An 11,626-nucleotide genomic window follows, 5' to 3' on the forward strand; every position below is an offset into this window, starting at 1 on the left:
CCAGTGAAATGAAATTCTTTAAATTCGAAGTTTATATAAGTGTGTAAAAATGGTGGAAGAATTTGGGATGAAGAACATAATGATATTTCATTATCTACTACGAAAGCATGAAAAGATTAATGCTACAAAGCTGTAAACGAAAGCAGTAATCTAATCTAAGAAAACCGTAAAGACTTGGCCAAGGGAGGAGAAGAACTCCTAGTCCCTTGGCCATTCCCGTGGAGAACTCCCTTACAGGGTTGGAGCTCTCGAAAACAGGAAGACGACTTGCTGCGCAGTATTTTCTAAAAGTATTAAAACTCGGAGTATCGATCCCTTTTGTATACAGATATCTGGCCCTATTTATAGCAGGTGAAACGGGGCAGTTGCAATCAGTTGTTGGGCAGTTCCAACCGCTGGGCAGTTAGGCGGTTGCTGATAGTTATTCTGTTGAGGCAGTTGCTGGCCATAACTCCCAGGGCGCTTGCTTTGATTGCCTTGAACTGTAGGGGCGCAGATCTTCCTCGCTTGCCGAAAGGCTGGAGGGCATCAGCGCAGCTAGGCTCGCTTGTGCTGGCTGGAAATGGAATGGCTGCACCGCTGCAGCTGGAATACTTAGTTGGAATCTGGCGATAGTCTGCAGCGGTGGGTGTCTGGGCCGTCGCTTGCAAGCGGGAGAGGCTGTCGCTTGCGGGCGGTGAAGGCTGCCGCTTGCCTCTCATGCCTTAGTATTTTCAAGGTGTATTCTGGGCGCTTGCGAGCGAAGGAGGCTGTCGCTTGTGGCGTCTGCCTTAGCTTTTCTGGCACCAGACTACCGCTTAAAAGGGACAAAAATCGTTAATAATCTCAACAACAAATTCTAGATCATGCCAAGCGATATATATCAATAATGTATGTCATTGATGATTCATTGTGATGGTTTTTATACAGAAATTCGAGTAATACACAGTTTTTTCAAGCTAAGAATATGCTCCTATTTGGAGTTATCACTAAGTTTAGTAAAAAATGACAAAAGAAGAATGTATGTTCGATGCTCAATTGAAAGTTGTAATTGGAGAATCAATGCTTTGAAGGTGAACGATCAATCGACATATCAAATAAGAACCTATCAATCAAAGTATGACTATATATTTGATCTGAATATCAAGAATGTAAAGTCTCAGTGGCTTCCCAAAAAAATAAGAACCGTTGTTTTGATCAGACCCTTCAAGACGTGTGAAAGGATTTAGAATTGATGTTTTTGAAAAGATTAGATGCATTGTATTCTTATCAACCGGCATATAGGGCAAAGAAGATAACACTTAAAACAATTGATGGTGATGCGGAGGAGCAATATGGGAAGTTATGGGATTATGTTGAAGCATTGCGGCAATCGAATCCGGGATCACGTGTCTTGATGGAGTTGGAAGGTGAGTTTATTAATGGACGACAATGATTTAGCAAATATTATTTATGTTTGAAATCGCTCGTTCTTGGATTTTAGTCCGGTTCTCGACCTGTGATTGAGGTCGATGGATGTCATTTGAAGGGTCCATGTCAGGGTATACTGCTAGCTGCGATTATAATTGATCATAATAATGAATTATTTCCTTAGGTTTATATTGTTGTTGGGAGTGAGACATGTGAGACATGAAAATGGTTTTTTATGTTGCTGAAAGATCTAAATATAGAACATGATGAGTCATATACCTTTACATCAGACAAACAGAAAGGACTTGTGCCTGCTAGGGAAAAGATTAGATGTTGCGTACGACATTTTTATGGTAATATGAGAAGTGTTGGGTTCAAGAGACTAGCATACAAAATATTTATTTAGATGACAACAGATGCAACTACTCTTCCCGAGTTCGAGGATGCTATGAAGGAGATCCAAGAGTTTAATGGAAGATGTGTAGATTGACTGGCTGACAAACCGTCTTCGCAATGGTCGAGGTCACATTATGCCATATTTTCAATGTGTGATATAATTTTGAAAAATTTGTGTGAATCTTTCAACAATATTATATTAGATGCAAAAGAAATATCAATATTGCTTATGTTGAAATAGATTAGGAGATACTTGTTGTCACAGTTCGCAAAGAGAAAAAAAATGGCACTTCGGAAATTGGAGAATATGCGATTTTTCCCCAAAATAGTGAAGATCATGAAAAAAATATTCGAAAAGCTTTATCATATGTACTAGTTAAAGCCGATGATTGGACCTACGAGGTGGATTGTTCCTATGGAAGTAGGTTTGTACTTGACATTTAGAAAAAGTCGTGAGTGTAGAAAATGAGATTTATGTGGGATTCTTTGTCGTCATGGAATGAGTGTCATCTATGGATAACAAATAGATTCAATAGACTTTATTGGATATTTTGTAAAGTAAGAGAAATAATTTTTTTTATTTAATAAAAATTATAACTAGTAAAAAAATTTGAATAGATTAAGGATTAACAGATTATAAAGGCAAAATAAATATATTGTGAATAAACGAAAAAGTATTTTATAAATATAATAAATATTATAATTAATTATATGAAAATATAGATTTAAACTTTCTAATTATTATAAAATCTATTTTAATAATTACAATTTTTATGAAAATAATAAATTGAATAATTATGATTTTAAATATATTAATTGTGTATTTGATTTTTTTTTTAAATATCAATATTTTTAATTTTTCAATTCTCTGTGTGTAATACCCCGGAGATGGCCTGTGCTAAACCAACTCCTATGGATGAGCCAGTGTCATGTCATCCGATATTGAATATAGATTAAATGAATTGAATAGACTACTTAACTTTAGAGTAATTTGAGGATAAGTGACCACTTGAGAAGTCTTCATGGGTGCGCGTGAGTGAGGACAAAGCGCACTAGAAAGGATTATGGGGTCAGTCTACAACACCGACACATCCGGCTTTCCGTGGCTTGCGGGTCGGGGTGTCACAGTTGGTATCATAGCCGATATGCGATGCATTGTGAGGCCATCCGAAGTTGATTATAGAGTTAATAATGTGCACATTCCTTTTCAGAAGCTTTACAACTTTAGAGTTAAGCGTGCTTGTTTTAGAGTGATTTGAAGATAGGTGACCTCCAGGTGTCACATTGTGTCATCTCATTCTATTTCTTTTGTAGATGTCAACAAAAAATACTTTTATTTTATTTATAGTAAAAAATTAGTTTTAATTATTTGGATTCCCTTCTTTTAATTTTAAATTGAAATCAACATTATTACATCAATAGAATTTTTAATAAAAAAAAATATTATCTCTCACGAAATATCAAATTAAAATATTATTTAAATAAAATTTTAAATCAATATCTTATTTTAAATTACAATTAAACAAAATTTGAGTAAAATAGAACCTCCAACCTCAAGTTTGCCAAAGACCGCTCAACCATTTGAGCTACAATTCTTTGACACAATTGTTGTAGTTAATCCAACATTAAGAGTTTGTTAACTTGTTATTTTTAGACATAATGATTCGTTATAAATATTATTTAAAAAATACATTATACGCGCAGATTAATATTATATACTCTCAGTATCTATTTTCTATTTTAGTCCGTCTCGTAACAAAATATATGTTTCCTTTTTTTTAAGTAATTGTACTATCTATCTAACATTACAAATACGCTTACAATTTATAATATATTACACAAATGTCATTACCTTTATATCACACAATACTAATAAGGTTATTTTAGTAATTTTTACTTTATTCCTACTAAATTTCAATATAATATCAATATAATACTAATATTTTTAAAATTCTGTACAAAAAGCAAACGGATACCTAATTATGGGACGGAGAGAGTATATTATTCATCCAAAAAAATTCAACAATTCAATACAAAATATTAGCGATTGCTAATTCTCTCGTCATAAAAAAATAAAAAGATATTTCTGCTCAGAAATAATGATCGATAGTTTACCCAAAGTGCACTCGAAAAGTAGCGGCTGTGAACTCACGTCATAAAAAAAAAAAGATATTTTTAACCAAATAGTAACAGTAGTTGGTTCTCGTATTAAAAAAAAAAAAAAAAAAAAAAAGACGTTTTTACTTGAATAGTAATGCAGATTCTCATTAAAAAAATAAAAAAAAAAGATATATTTGCTTTTAAAAAATAACAAATGTGGATTCACCTGTCTTTAAAAAAATAAAACAAATAAAAATATTTTTTGCTCTTATATATTTTGTACTATAAAATATTATAAAAAATATTCCAACTACTATTAATGGAAAAAAAATCAATAAAGTTTTCAATAAAAACAAAAACAATCAATTTTTTTTATCATGGTATGAAAAAAAAAAACATCATTTTTAGTTTTATTATAAAATATTTTATTCACTTTTAATCCTACCATTATAATTACTAACAAAAATACTGCCATGGATGTGACGGGAGTGATGTAATATCCGATTAAGATCAATGCAAGCGTGTTCCAAAATAACACAGTTATGCATATCAAAAACATTAATAATTCTAAAAAATACAACGGTATTAAAAAACAACATGACACTGTAAAAAATTATTATTATTATTATATGCAATATTAACACTGTGAGTCAGTAGGCCTATTGAAAGCAAGTTAATATATACAAGTTAATATATACTCATCATTATGAATTTATTTGTCAAATGGGTTTTTTTTGTAAAATTTTTTAAAATTTAAAATTATAAAATCTATATTAAGATTATTATTGATGTATTTTTTCAACAATAAAAAAATAAAATTCGAAAATAGGAAATTATCTTCGAATTTGATATAATCAGTGAGATTAGGAATCTCTAAACACTATAGATACATAAACTGAAAAATAAAGTGGTGATCCCCAAAGGCAATTCTTTGATGTCGATTGAAGATGCTCTGCCAGCAACACCTCAATCCTTAAATATTCCTTAGAAGAGACGTTTCGGAACCGTCGCCAGCAACTGCGTCAACCGCTCACAACGAAACGTTTTGAAGCGTCGTCTGGTCGGTTACGACAACCGTCTCACCAACCGCATAACTCAACCGACCAATCCAGAGACTAATTGATCGCTAAACCAAACGAATCCTTGGCCGCCCCACCAAGCGACCACCATCTGGTCTTTTGTTCGACCTCGTACCGTCCGTCTTATTCTTCTTCGCCCGACCTCACTTGATCCGACCTGTGTAACAACTGTCCTTCTTCGCCCGACTTCCTCTTTCGACCTACCGCCGTATCAACTGTTCTTCTTCGCCCGACTTCTTCTTTCAACCGACTCCCGCATCAGCCGTCCTTCTTCGCCCGACCGAAGGCCAACCGACTATGGGTCATCCGATCGGACCAACCGACTGCGAACCATCCGACAGCGAACCAACCGACCGGCTCTGTTTGGCTTATCTCCTTAGATGGACGACAGGTTCAACAGACTGTCCTCTTGACAGACGTCCGTGTCTGACCTTCCTATCCGACCGAGGACCAACCGACCCGCCTGTCCAACCGCGGACCTTCCGACCTGCTTATCCGAATGCGGACCAACCGACCGGATCAACCGACCGCGGACCAACCAACCTGAGTGCATATTTTCTTCCGCCCGACTTCGTATCCTAACTTTCTTTAAGATCCTGCTACCATTATTATTATTATTATTATTATTTGTGCGTAACAATTATCAATATCATTCAACAAACAAGATAAATAAAAATTAATAATAATAAAATACAAAAATAAATACATCTCCGTTGTAGGTTTCTTGTAAGTTTTTATTTAAAAGGTGGATTCTCACCGAGGACTATGAGCTCAAATTTTTCCAATGAGCTGTGCGTCCTTCAAGAGCTTCTTCTCCTTGTTCACCTTCTTCTGGATTAGTTCTCCGATCAGCTCCGCTCCACTGCAATAAAAGATTGTACATCTCTCGCCTAGTGTGACTTGTCTATCGGGCCTAATTTGCATGGTATTAGATTCGGCCAGAGGTGTACTCAGTGCGTACTTTCGGGTAGCGGCTGCAGGTTCCCACGTCATAAAAAAAATTAAAATTGATTCCTACAAACATTGCAACAGGGTATTAGATTCAACTGGAGATTTACCCAGTGCGCACTTTCGGGTAGCGGTTGCGGATTTCCACGTCATAAAAAAGAAAAAAAAATTGATTCCTACAAACATTTTAAGGTATTAGGTGTGGTCGGGGTTTACTCAGTGCGTACTTTCGGGTAGCGGTTGCGGGTTCCTACATCATAAAAAAGAAAAATAAAATTGATTCCTACAAACATTGGAGAGTATTAGATTCGGCCGACGGTTTACCCAGTATGCACTTTCAGGTAGCGACTGCGGGTTTCCACGTTATAAAAAAGAAAAAACAAAAACAAATTGTACCTCTCTTTTAAACTCCGAGTGCGTCAACGAGGCCAACGCAATTGCCAAAAATAGTCCGCGCTCACACTTTGTTTGTCGAAAATCTTTTTGGATTCGATTCTTAAATCCTTTATTTGATCTCATAAAATGTTCAACAGGCGATCAGACGGATCACTAACCAAATATCTATCATACACAATGAGTAATGAATGACGATCGCCCGAGAAGAACACACCATCAAAATCTCATATTGATTCAGTAAAAAGACACTGTTGTGGCATTTTTCAAACACAACCATGTGTGTTTGGTGAAAATATTGTTAACTACCCATATGCGACCGTAATTAACAAAATACGATCGTGTTTGTTCCAGATCATATATCACCTCAAATTCATTATACTACGTGACCATTTTTGTTAATTTTTCAACTATATAACCAAAAAAGTTATTAAAATTATTCATAATGGTATCAAAATTAATAAATGGGTAAACTGTTTTTTTAGTCCCGTAACTGGACCCCCTTATCATTTTAGTTCCGTAAGTGGAGCCTGTCGCAAACTAGTCTCATAAGTGAAAATTTTCGCTGTTTTAGTCCTCCGGTGCCGGAGACGCCCGCGTGGCTCGCCAGAGGTGACGTGTCCGCCAGGTGTCCCACCAGGTCAGCGACACCTGGTGGACACGTGGATTTATTTTTTTTCAATTTTTTTTATTTTTTTTAAATTAAATCAAATTAAAAAAATTAAAAATATATAAATAAAATTAAAAATAAATTAAAAATAAGTTTTAAAAAAAATTTAAAAAAATAAAATAAAATAAAATAAATCCACGTGTTCGCCAGGCCAACGTCAGGTATCGCTGACCTGGCGGACACGTCACCTCCGGCGAGCTACGCTGGCGTCTCCGGCGCCGGAGGACTAGAACAGCGAAAATTCTTCACTTATGAGACTAATTTGCAACATGCTCCACTTACGGGATTAAAATGATAAAGGGGTCCAGTTATAGAAAAAAAAAACAGTTTACCCTTAATAAATATTTTATAGTAAAATTAAAATTTATTGTTTTTTTATTTCAATTGTACCTTTTATTTATTTGTTTTCCTTCTTATTTTGTCAAAACCATGCTATTAAACTTACACAGAGAAGGTTAAGGACAAGATTGGTCAAAAAGCAACAACCACAAAGGAGATCCTTCCTGTTTGCACAAAAAGCAAAAAGAGGTTAAAGCAGAAAAGCATGCAATGCAAATGCGTCTGTTTATATTATTATTATTATTATTATTATTATTATCATTATTAGAATACTCTCTCATCCCATATACTTCCTCCGTCCTACCACAATTGATACTATTTATATTTTTATTTGTCATGTAACAATTGACATCTTTTTATTTTTGGTAAAATTTATTAAACTCAAACATATTTAACAAATATAAATCAACTTAATTAACTACATAACATACAACATCATAAATGACGTAGGACCCACTCAAAACTCTTTTATTTCTACATCTCTTAAAAAAAATAAATATTTTTATCTATATTTAAAAATACACATGTTTAATAAAATTAATTTATGTTAATTATAAATAAACAAAAATATTTTCTTATTTACTTGAATTATAGAAAATTTTATTCTCTATAAAATGATATCCATATTGCATATATTTTTTAATTGTTATATAATTTTTAAATATTTAAACATATATTTCAATTTTTTAATCATATATATTAAATTTATTTTAAAACTATAAATATTATTAATTATACAAAAAATAATATAATAATATCATAACTAATTATTATTAACTAATTAAATATCATTATCTTAAATACCGTGTCCCTAATCAAATGATTCAAGTCGGTGGGACGGAGGGAGTAGTATATAGTACACGCAAATTTATATAGAAAGCATTAAATAAAATAAATTGAAAACGAAGTAATGATATAAATTTATATTTATATTTCTTTTTATTTAAGTGATGTAATGAAATAAAATATAATTAATTATTTTATATTTTAAAAATATTATAAAATATATAGAATAAATTAAAATAAAAAATATCCCAGGATATATGAAACAAAGAGTAATATATATTTCATCATCTAGATGTATGTTTAAATTTAGACATAAATTTTATTATTAATGTATATATTTTTATTATTTGCTATGTTTTATAGTTTTCTTTTTAAAAAAAAAAGTCTCGATAATATAATTATTTATTAAAATAAAATATTCTTCTATTACAAAAAAAAAAAAAAAAAAAATTTCGTCTTATAATAAATGAAATCTTTTTCATTTAGTCTCTAATATAACAAATGATATATTTTTATATTTGTTAAAATTTACTAATCAACTTAATTAATTTTATAATATATGATATCATAAATTAAGTAGGTTTCACTTAAACCATTTTTATTTAATCACTCTTATTAATAAACAAATATTTTTATCTATATTTAAAATTTTCATCTCTTATAAAATTATTTTATATTAATCATGAATAAATAAATAATTTTTATTTATTTGTATTATATAAAATTTATTATCTATAAATTAATATTTATATTGCATATATTTTATTAATATACTCCTCTGTAGCACTCCGAATGGCATTTTGAAATTTTGGAGTAAGTTAAAGAAATAATACTCACTCTGTCACATTTATTTTTGGTGCGGTGTTTAAAAAATAATAATATTTTAATTATAATAGGTAGTTAAAAATAATATAATGATATTTTTGCCCTTGTTTTTTTTTAATAAAATTAATGAAGTGATATAAAGTAAGAGACTATTTGGTTCATGGATTTGGTAGAATTCCATGGGATTTTGATTTTAAATCCTAATGAATCCATTTTGGTTATAAAATTGATAATGAAATTTTAAGTGTATGGGATTTTAAAATCCTGCAAATGCAGGATTTTTCAGTAACAGTATGCCCCCTATTACTTTAAAATCTCATGTCATTATATTTTTCATTTTATTATTATACCCTCCTATAAAAAATTATATTTCTTTTCTTTTTAATATTAAATGTATATAAATATATATTTACATTTAAGTTATATTTTATTGGTTTTATAAAATATAATATTATATTTAAGCATACTACTACAAATCATATACTTATTTATAAAAATGTTATATATATTTAATTCTTTTACTAATGATAATTTAAATAAATTAATAATTTAAAATATCAATTAATAATTTAAATTTATTTTAATGGTGTATTAATTTTGTATTTTTAGTTTAAATTGTTTTTTTATATTAAATATGAGAAAGAATGTCGATAGTATAAAGAATAATTAAATTATCATATTTTTTAGTGTATAGATTATATATTACAGTATATATTTTGTATGAATATATATATATATATATTATATCTTTTATTATTAATCGAAAATCATATTAAATTTTTTTTATTAGAATACACTATATTTAGTAAAAAATAAATTTTACGAAAAAAAAAATAGATGTAAAGTTTAATTTATCACGATATATAAAATTCGTGGAAGGATAATTACAACATTTAAACATCAAAAATCAAAATTCTTGAACCAAACACAGGATAGGATTCCAAATCTAAATACAATAAATCCTATCACATATCTAAATCCTACTGCAAAACCTCAATTCCATCAGAAAAGTCCTTGAACCAAACAACCATCTAGCATTGGGTAGACCTCATACAATAACTGTCCTAGCTCTACCACTAAGGGTATTTGCTAAAAAAAAAAAAAGTAAGTGCAAAAAAAAAAAAAGTAAGGTATTTAATGAAATGGTTAGTTTATAATTGGACGTCCTAAAATTAAAATATATATACGGAGGGATACATTTTTATTGGTCAGTGAAAGCATATAAGATATTTTGATATTTTTATACTTTAATTTTATGTATAAATGAAAATGTATGTATAATAATATATTTGTAATTTAAGTAAATATTAAGAGTATTTAGACATTAGTATATAATTATTTTTTACTAAAATATGAAATAGATATTTTTAGATAGAACAGACACAATAATTGAAAGAATACTTTGAGTTACGAAGAAAAGAATATAATTTTTAAAATATTTAAATATATTCTAATTTTTTTAAATATATATATATTTTTATTTTAAAATTACTAATAATATCATTTACATAAATAATAAAAAATTATTATTATTAATTAATTAAACATGTTAAATATCATGTCAAATTAAATATATAATTTAAAATAAAAATAAATATCATTTGTATTTAAATACCTACATTTTTCACACGTTCAGTTTTCAATTATAATAATAAAATACTGCTCTTTTTTTTTTTTTTAAATATTTGCTGCAAACTCCATGTTTCTATTTTCCAATTTTGTCTTAGCCTTATTCAAATCCAATTCATTTTTTTATTTTCAATCCCAATCGATCGATTATTTTTCACATGAGAGATAAATGCCTCCAAAAAGTGTTCGATTGAAGACTATTAGGATTGAGCCAACTCAACACTAGTATAATATTATTGTCCGCTTTGGCTGAGCTCGCAGGAATTTATTTTTGGATTTTCTCCCAAAGACCTCGTACCCGTGGAGTTTAAGTGGGACTTATAAAGTGATCGTCCCCTCAAACTAACGACCAACATATGGCTATTTTCTGCCCACCTTGCATCGTCTATCACAAAGGACCCGCTGCCTGACCAACCACAATTGAGTACCAATGGAGTTTTAATGGGACTTATAAGATGTTAGATTTTCTTCTAATCTTTCATTCTAAGACATGGATTTGCACCCCAACAAAGACGGCGCATATTCCATTGGAGACGACAGTCGGAAGTCAAGTATAATTTGTTGGGAATAAAGGATTGGGCCTAGGGTTTCGCTGTGAGATTCCGCCGGAAGAAACGCCATCAACTTTCGAATGTTCACCGGAGGAGGAATATGTTCTGAAAGGAATCATCACCCAAATTTTGTATTTGTGTTTCGTCACTATTGCTGCTACTTGGAGAAGATGACTGCCGGAAGCCGTCGCCTTTAATGGCCGGTGATACTATCCTCCGCCGTGAGTTGGTGTCGTCGACTGAAGAGAAATTAAAGAAATAATATAGTAGATCTTCATTCTCGATTGAATTTGGAGAAGACAACAAACATGGAAGATATAATTCTCTTGTGTGCTTCTAAATTTCAAATTGATGTTGTTTGTTTGGTGAGGATGTGTTTGTTCGATTTTCATATTTTTCCAATTTTTTCAGAAATATTTTTTGGCATAATTTCTATTGTTAATTTTTAATTTCGATTCGAATTGTTATTAATTTAGGTTATATTCGAATTTCGCTTCCGCTAATTAATTCATATATTTGCT

The sequence above is a fragment of the Andrographis paniculata genome, unplaced genomic scaffold (assembly GCF_009805555.1).
Source record: "Andrographis paniculata isolate CXL003 unplaced genomic scaffold, ASM980555v1 Contig82END, whole genome shotgun sequence".
Taxonomy (NCBI): domain Eukaryota; kingdom Viridiplantae; phylum Streptophyta; class Magnoliopsida; order Lamiales; family Acanthaceae; genus Andrographis; species Andrographis paniculata.